At 51.3% G+C, this 8,458-nt stretch overlaps 1 protein-coding gene across 5 annotated transcripts in view; it reads right to left on the bottom strand.

Annotated features, from left to right (window-relative positions):
* Zbtb46 (zinc finger and BTB domain containing 46) overlaps nt 1-5,870 on the bottom strand; it is a 70,967-nt gene extending 65,097 nt beyond the window's left edge. For 2 of the 5 annotated variants that reach the window (XR_007593372.1, XM_050150862.1), the window contains exon 1: nt 5,686-5,870. The gene's annotated coding sequence lies outside the window, so the exon portion shown is untranslated. Of the gene's footprint in view, nt 1-3,926; nt 5,237-5,268; nt 5,588-5,685 lie in introns of those variants that run through there. The other 3 variants (XM_050150864.1, XM_050150863.1, XM_050150867.1) reach the window with 2 other exon arrangements.
* Nucleotides 5,871-8,458: the final 2,588 nt, after the last annotated feature.

Below are 8,458 nucleotides of genomic sequence, written 5' to 3'. Positions count from 1 at the left end.
GGGGAGGGAAATGGGAGGCTGGGAGGAGGCGGAAACTTTTTTTTCCTATTCTCAATAAAAAAATTATATTAAAAAATATATATAAAATAAAAATCAAAACTGAAATAAAAAAGATCTAAAAAAAAGAAAATACAAGTATGTATGTATGTATGTATGTATGTATTTATTTATTTATTTTTGGGGTTTTCGAGACAGGGTTTCTCTGTGGCTTTGGAGCCTGTCCTGGAACTAGCTCTGTAGACCAGGCTGGTCTCAAACTCACAGAGATCCGCCTGCACTGCCTCCCTTCCGAGTGCTGGGATTAAAGGCGTGTGCCACCATCGCCAGGCCAAAATACAAGTATTTAGAAGGTCACAGATTCTGCCTAAAATTGTAAAATGAAGAATGTCAGTTGCACCAGCAAATTGTTCCCAGCTTGTCCTCATCTTCAAACGAAGATAAGTAATTTCTTCTTTCAGAAATTCCCAAACTGGCTTTGAACTTCCTAAATAAAAGCATATTGCCACTCACAGGCTTCGGCGCTTTAAATGGGATAGAATGAGAGCACAGAACAGACCTATTTTGAGCACCAAGACTGTGGACCACTTTCCCTTTACGGCTCATTTTCAATGGGTATACAGGGGAGACAGGACAGTATCAAGCCAGACATAAACCTCTCGGGATGACCATCCTGAGATCTCACGGACTGAAAAACATTCAGCAACCGCAACTCCACTGAAATTGTACACAGCAAAAGGCACATGCCACCATGTCTGACTAAATTAAGATAAGTTTTAAAAATTTTTTATGTGCGGGGCTGGAGAGATGGCTCAGTGGTTAAGAGCACTGGCTGCTCTTCCAGAGGTCCTGAGTTCAATTCTCAGCAACCACATGGTGGCTCATAGCCATCCATAATGAGATCTGGTATCCTTTTCTTGCCTGCAGGCATATATGAAGGCAGAACACTGTATATATAATAAATTTATATTAAAAAATGTTTCGTTTTCCTTCATATATGTATGTGCACCACTTTCATGCCTGATGCTTTTGAGGGCCAGAAGAGGGAGTTTGATCTCCTAGAACTGGAGTTACAGATGATTATGAGCCACCATATGGACACTGGTGATCAAACCTGGGTCCTCTGGAAGAGTTGTCAGTGCTCTTAACCACTGAGCCATGAGCCATCTCTCCAGCCTCCTTAAGATTTTGTTTTGTTTTTCAAGACAGGGTTTCTCTGTATAGCTTTGGAGCCTGTGCTAGAATTCACTCTATAGACCAGGCTCACAGAGAACTGCCTAGCTCTGCCTCTCAAATGCTGGAATTAAAAGTGAGCTCCATCACTTCCCATCATTCATGTGAATTTCTGCAACTTTCCTATTTTGTGGGCAATTGAAAAGACATCCAGAAGTTAGAGGAGTACTGGCAGAAACGTAGAAGAAACTCAGTATACAGCCTGGGCACCTGCAGAACCAACCATGTCACCCACAGGAAAGGGCTTGTGTGCTGAAGACAAGCTATGAAAGGTCACGTCTCATGCCCAGTACCTTTCTGTCCTAGATCTACTAGCTCTCACCAGCAATCCAATATCCACAAAGCAGAGGAAGACACAGCTAACTAGGTACCAGTCCAGAGTGAGATGCTGAAGGTCATTTCCTCAGGGTACCTGTAGAAACTCCAAGACCTCTCCTCATCTTGCCTGCATTCTGAGATGTTTCTCACTGGCATTTATGTCAGTTGTGGTCCAGACTGACCCAAGGTCTCCATAGCAGGTTCTGAATGCCAAAAAACAGTCATAAGAAACCCTGGGGGCAGGAATGATGGTGTATGTATCTCTGATCCCAGTGTCCAGAAGAAGGATCTTGAGTTCCACACCTGTATGGGCTACATAGCAAAACCATGCCACAAAAACTGAAGGGGGGTGGGGTGGGAGAGAACGAAGGAAGGAAAGCCAGAATGTCTGCTAACATATCTCAGAAAGCACATCTGTCGGAACACAAAAATCTCAGCCTGTGCTGCTGAAAAACATACTGGCACTTCCCAACTTGCTACTCTGATAACTAGGTTAGTAATTTTTTTAATCCAAATTATGTTTTTAAAATACTCAGTTGCTTGGTGGTGGTGGCACACAAATTTAATCCCAGTGCTACACAGGGAAACCTTGTTTTAAAAAGTAAATGAATAAAATAAAAGAAAATGCTTAGTAATTTAAAAATATAAATCAAAGCTAAATGTCACTGATGAAACTCTGAAATTCAATTAGTCAACATAAAATCTTATATAAGTCAGACTTAGGTCAAATTTGACTTATTTTGCTTTCCTTTCGGTCGTTCACAGAATAAGCTGTCAGAAAGTGTTCCTCTTTCTACCCTGAAGCAATGCCATCAGGCACACGCCACTAGTAAACCAGAGCACAAACCTAAGGGAAATAAAAGGTGGTTAAGCAATTATGGCAGGAAAGCCAAGCTTGATGGTGTCCACCTTCGGTCTAAAATACACATGATGTTGGAGGCAAAAGATCAGGAGGTTAAGGGCATCCTCAGCTACGTCGTGGGTTTGAGGCCAGCCCGGACTATATGTAACCCTGTCTCAAAACAAAACATAACAAAACAAAAAGAATAGAAAAGACTGGGTGCAGGCTCACAGCTATAATTCTAGCATTTAAAAAACTGAGAGGAAAACTGCCTCACATTTGAGGCCAACCTAAGCTACATGCAAAGTCTGAAGTCATCCTGGACTAAAGAGTAAAATCACATCTCAAAAAATAAGAGGGGAAAGAGAAAGGGAGAAAAGAAAAGAGCTAATCTGCCAACTCCATATTCTCAGAGTCCAGCACTCATGACAAGCCCAAGACCAGAACTGGCCGGGCCAAAGACAGAGCAGCAACAAGAAGACAGAAAATCATGACTGGAACAAGTTGGCAGAGTTTCAACGACTTGTCTTTTGGTCTTAATAGAACATTTCCCTTATCTGTTTATTTTTAGGAGTCAGGCCACTCAGCAAACTCGAGGAACAAAAATTTCCACCCACTCCTAGCCAGAGGATAGATTCAAAGTGAAATTTTAATTTTTTTTTTTTTTTGAAAACAGGGTTTTTTTGTGTAGCCTTGGCTGTCCGAAAACTCACTCTGTAGACCAGGCTGGCCTCAAACTTAGAGATTCAACTTTCTCTGCTTCCCAAATGCTGAGAGTAACGGCAGCACCACCCACCACCACCCTAGCTTCAAAGGGAAATTCTTAACAATCCACCATTACTCCAGAGAATTTAAATTAGAATATGTTTTTAGAGCAGAATAAAAGGCTTACTTTTTTTTCAACAAATGAGAAAAGCAAAACAAAACATGAAGCTCCAGAAACAGGCTGCTTAAGGCAGGTATGTAAATTAAATAGACAACTGTTTCTAAAAGTTTCTTCTCACTCACAGCTAAGAGGGTGCCTAAGTACTGCAAAAGACTGCAATGTGAGGAATTAGTGCAAGCCTCTTCGGTTCTCAGAGGCTGGTCTAAGACCTCATGGAGTACAGTACAGCAGCTGATCAGTGCCCCAGAAACCAGACCACAGGGACAGAGTGGCCCAATTTCCCTTAATTTGAAAACCCCCACACAAGGAGAAAGTTGGGAAGTTCACTGTTAAAACATAGTTCAGTTTAGCAGTATTTGTAAATAAGACATCTTCAGCAGTAACAGGTCTCCCACATTCTCAGGCATTTTCTATGAATCTTTGAAGCATTTTCTCCATTTCTTGATGTGCATGTCCTGGTTTCTCTGTTGATGTCTGACTAAGGAGCACCAGAAGTCACAGGGAAGTGAACAGAACTGGCCTGACCCTGGCATAGCTGGTGCAGGGTACTGGGTGTCAGCAGTGGCAGATTGGGGTCTGGACACAGGACAACTTTACATTTGGCTAGTTGGAACACGAATAGAAATTATCAAAGCAAAGCAAAATTCTTACATTCAAGGTAGTGCCAGTGAGAAGCTTAATTAAATGTCTTCGGGCACGCCTGAGGCGAGACTGGGTTTTGAATTTCTAGAAACTCAAAGTGAGTTCTTTCTACTATTCTAAAGAGAAAACTGGCAATAACCACCAACGTCGTTTCCCTTCAGAAAAAAGAAATGAGAGAACAATTACAAGATTTTCAAAGACAATGCGAAACTTTTATCTACAATAACTTCTGCCTAAGTACCACTATCATTTACTTAATCTTTTCTGCAATAATATGGGACAAGTATCCTAAACTTTACAGTTCAAAGTACCTAACATCACAAAATATACCAAAACGGAGAACTTCTATTATAATGAACTTTGTTTCATTATTCTCGTGGAAACCCTTCCATAAATTTCCTTTTGGTGAACAAACTATTCTCTTGCCGAGTGGAAACACTGCCTTGCACAGGCAAGACAAGGACCAGCAAGAGCGGAATTTGCGAATCTGCACACAAACGGGAAGTTAGCCTAGAGGATGGATTCAACCCAACGTTCTACAAGCGAAGACAATGCACCCACAGGAATGCTCCGTGCACAGGTGTCAGTGCCCAGACGGTTCACTAAATCCATTTTCCAATTAGCATTTTTTAAACGGGCTGATAACAATCTTGTCACTGTAACCATCACTAAATGCTCGCTCCGCGTTTGTAGCGTTGAGACCGGGGGAAATTCACCGAGAATTTCGGTCAAACTTTCTTCTGTTTATATTTCTTTGGGTTAGAAATTATCTGTCCTTCGCCCCATTTAGCTTGTTCCCCCCGGGCTCCCGGATTCAGTCCTATTGTGTATGGCTGGTTCCGCCTACTAATATTGAAATCGCTAGCCATACCAGGGAATCCCCCAACTAGCCAGAACCCTCTCCATGGTGCAGAAAATTCCGGTTTTACCCTCGGGATTGAGTTGTCGGACACTGACATTCGCTAACCTGTAAAACTGACAGGTCTATTTACTGGGAAACAAAGACGCGACTCGTAGCGGACCCGGTTCCCCTGCGCGCCCCGTGCGCTCCGAGCGCCGCGTCTCATCTGCGCTCCCCTCTCCACAGCACCGGGAGGGCCCTGCACCCCAGTTTGGCCCATGATTAAAATGGAAATCCAAACGACCGGCTTTCGACTTCTGGGGAGACAATGACCACCAAGACCCCCAGGGCCCACGTCCCACAGTTCTGACTCTTGGCAAACTCGGCGCGGGTGGGTCCGGGTGCGGCTCTGCTGCGCGGGCGGGGGACGCACAGGGCGGCACGGGCGGGGGGCGCAGGGACGCCCCCGGGCTGCCTCCTGGGGCCAGGCGTTGACGCAGCAGAAATTACCAGCTGGAAAATTCCCCTTCCGAAGGTGACGAAGAGGGACCCCGGCGGTCGCAGTGGCTGCCGGAGGTGCCAGGGGGCCAAGGGGTCGGGCGGCTCGGCGCCGCGACCGCCTCCGGGATCAGCCCCGCGGGAACCTGCTGCGCCGCGCCGCCCCGCCCACGCCACTCGGGCAGTGGCCCCACGGGCCTGGGTCTCCGTCCGCCTTGTCCCCGAGCGCCATCGCTCCCAGGAGGGCGCCCCCGCGAGGCGGGACGGGGCGGGGCCGGTGGCAGGGCGGGGGCGCGCCCTGGCTCGCAGCAGCCAGGGCTGCAGCTGCCCGGCCCCCGCCCCGGCCCAGGCTCCGGCCAGGGCTTCGGCCCCTGCCCCGGCGTGGTGCGCCAGCCCGGCCGCGCGGACAATGAAGCTGGCGCAGCTTACCTGTGACCCCATGGGGCGCCGGCGCGAGCGGGCGCCGTGGCCGCGGACCGGTGATCGCGCGGCCACCGGCGAGCGCTACGTCCGGGAGGGTCCGAGCTGCGCGCTCGCCCAGGTGGCTCGGTCCGCCCGCCCGTCCGTTCGTCCGTCCGTCAGGCCGGCGCGCGCCCCCGCGCTGCTCCAGCCCCGCGGCCCCCGCGCGCCCCGCCCGCGGACCCTGACCCCGCCCCCGGCGCGCGCCCGGCCGCCGCTGATTGGCCCGCACTGCGCCCTGGCCTCGGCCACCGCCCCGGCCCCGCCCCCGCCCCCGCCTGCCGGCCCCGCCCCCCGCTCCGGCGGCAGGGCGCAGCGGACTGGCCGGGGCCGAGTAGCCGCCGGTGCTCCGGCGGCCCACCGCCCCCCCGCGGGGCCGGACAGCGGAAGTGCGGGCTGGAGCTCGCTGGGCATTGTGGGAAGCCCCCTCCCCTGGGCTTGCGAGTGGAAAGGAACGGGGTCCGTGGGTCCGACGCTCCCGCCCTGCGGGATCGCGCAGCCAGAGACCACCTGATGGGAGAGGTGGGCTTGACAAGGACACCGCAGCGGGGTCGGGTGGGCGCACCCCGCGTTGTCTGCGCGCCTATCCCTGGGGACGCACGAGACCCAGGGTCGTGGATGTCTCCGAACCCCGAGGAGCCGTCGCCGTACGCGCGTCTCCCAAACTTAGCGACTTCCAGGCGCGCCATGGCGGTTCGGCGGGCCTCAGGCTGAGCGGAGGAAATGCGCTCTAGGGGCGCGGTGCCCAGAAGGCGCTGGTCACTGCACCCCCGCCATCCGGGGACCTGGGCGCTCTCGTAGAGAAGCGCGCGTTGAGAAGCGGGCCACGTGGCGGTGCCTGCAAGCGGTACTCAAATTGAGCCAACTAGGAGCATTGGTTGCCGCACGTCGATCTTGTCATCCAACTGCTGTGGAGGACGTAGGGCTCAGACAAGGGGCGAGAACCCCGTCTTGGCCCGCAGTTCTCAGCCAGTTATCGCATCCCGATTCCCGTATATAGCTAGGGATGGGTCTCTTCACCCCGCCCCCAGTGGTGCTGTGCCGCGCGTCCCTTCTGGCCTCCAGTGTCTTCGAGCTTTGCAGGAGCTGGGAACGGGTAGCGTACATTCCTAGCTGGCCTGCGCTGGGGTTAAAGGCCACCACGCTCCTGGGCACAGCGGAGGGAAGGGAGGTGAGCCTGTGGCTGGCCAGGGACGTGAAGGAGTTGAGCCCTGCTGGGCCAACCAATAGCTAGCACGGCGCCCTGCCTCCTCGAGGGGCCAGCGCCGCGGAATTCCTCAGGAGGTGGGAGGCGCCCGCCCTGATGGAGGATTTCTCGTGTTGTGTGAGGAGGCATTCACGGGCGGCAGTGGGAGGGCTGGCGGGAGGGGATTCTCCTTGAGTGAGCAAGGGCTAGCAGAGGTCTGGCAGTCAGAGTTGAAAGCCTGGGATACTCCCTCGCACTTCGCTGGCTCCAGGAGATGGCTGTGTACATGCCCTACCCACCCCCTCACCAGGCATCTAGGCTGGCACTCGCGGCTCAGGTGTCCCTAGCCTCATTCTTTCTGCTGGAGGACCCTCTAGGCACAGCTGATCTAAAACAAGCCCCCGCCCCGCCCCCCAAGCGCACACTCCACTACTGCCTGCTTCCGTGTGCCTATCATTAAAGTAGGGCTGGCACGGTTCTGACATACTGCTCCTGACCTCCGGGAGAGTCCGTCTGGGTATACCTCCCTCTGAGAGGACAAAGGGCACTGTTCGTAGAAGTCCTTAGACCATCCCCTTTCTCAGTTTGGTCTCTGTTGCAGGCCATGAAGGAAGTGAATCATGAGGAGACCTCTAAGGTCACTCTCCCTCAGAGAGAGCCCTAGTTTCTCCCAAGGTAGCTAGGCACCGAAGACATCGTTCAAGAAGGATCATGTTGATGTCTGTTTTCCATGCAGAACTTGGGAGCAATAAAAGAGCCTTGCCCATGAACACAACGGAGCTCAGGCATTGTTCAGGAAACCCATAATAACCAAGCCTGTGACGGGGAGCCGGGAGGTGGAGGCACGTGCCTTTAATCCCAGTACTCCAGAGGCAAAGTCAGGAAGTTTCACAAATCTCTGTGAGTTCAAGGGCAGCCTGGTCAGCATAGTTCCAGGACAGACTCCAGAGCTTAAAAAAAAAAAAAAAAAAAAAAGGAACCAAGCCTACCTGTGAGCCTGTGTCGAACACTGACAGGCCCACTCCATATGCCAGAAGGGCTACTCATCTTCATGGGAAGTCTTGTTGAGTTCTGAAATGAGCCAGAACAGAGCAGACACCCCCTTTCTCTAACACACCCCCAGCAGCACTATCAGAGATTGGACCAAGACCTCTCTGTCTTTTCTGCTCCAAAAACCAACAGCAGGGTTCAAAGCCTGGACATAAAGACAATACAGACTGAAGAACAATCCCCCTGAGATGAAACAGACCCACCCTATCTCTGCACCGTCACTGTTCCACGTGCTAATAAACCCCATAATTGTTTAAAAACCCCAACAGCAGCAACTGCAACCTCGTGTCAAATGTGAGGGTAAGGGAAGTCATAGCTGAGCCAGACCAGGCGTCTTGATGTGTCTGCTTTGATGTGTTACATTTACCAGAATGGCTCAGGAACTCATGGTTCTTCACACCAGGTGACCTGCCTTACAGATGGCTCTCAAGGATGGACAGATAAGTTGACCTCAGTTACACTCTGACCATGGCATTCCACAGCCATAGCAGGGGTCTGTCAAGGTTC

The sequence above is a fragment of the Alexandromys fortis genome, unplaced genomic scaffold (assembly GCF_014885135.2).
Source record: "Alexandromys fortis isolate MF-2015 unplaced genomic scaffold, M_Fortis_MF-2015_v1.1 scaffold_27, whole genome shotgun sequence".
Classification (NCBI taxonomy): domain Eukaryota; kingdom Metazoa; phylum Chordata; class Mammalia; order Rodentia; family Cricetidae; genus Alexandromys; species Alexandromys fortis.
Note: the sequence above shows the minus strand (reverse complement) of the source record. Positions and strands in the feature narration are given on the sequence as shown.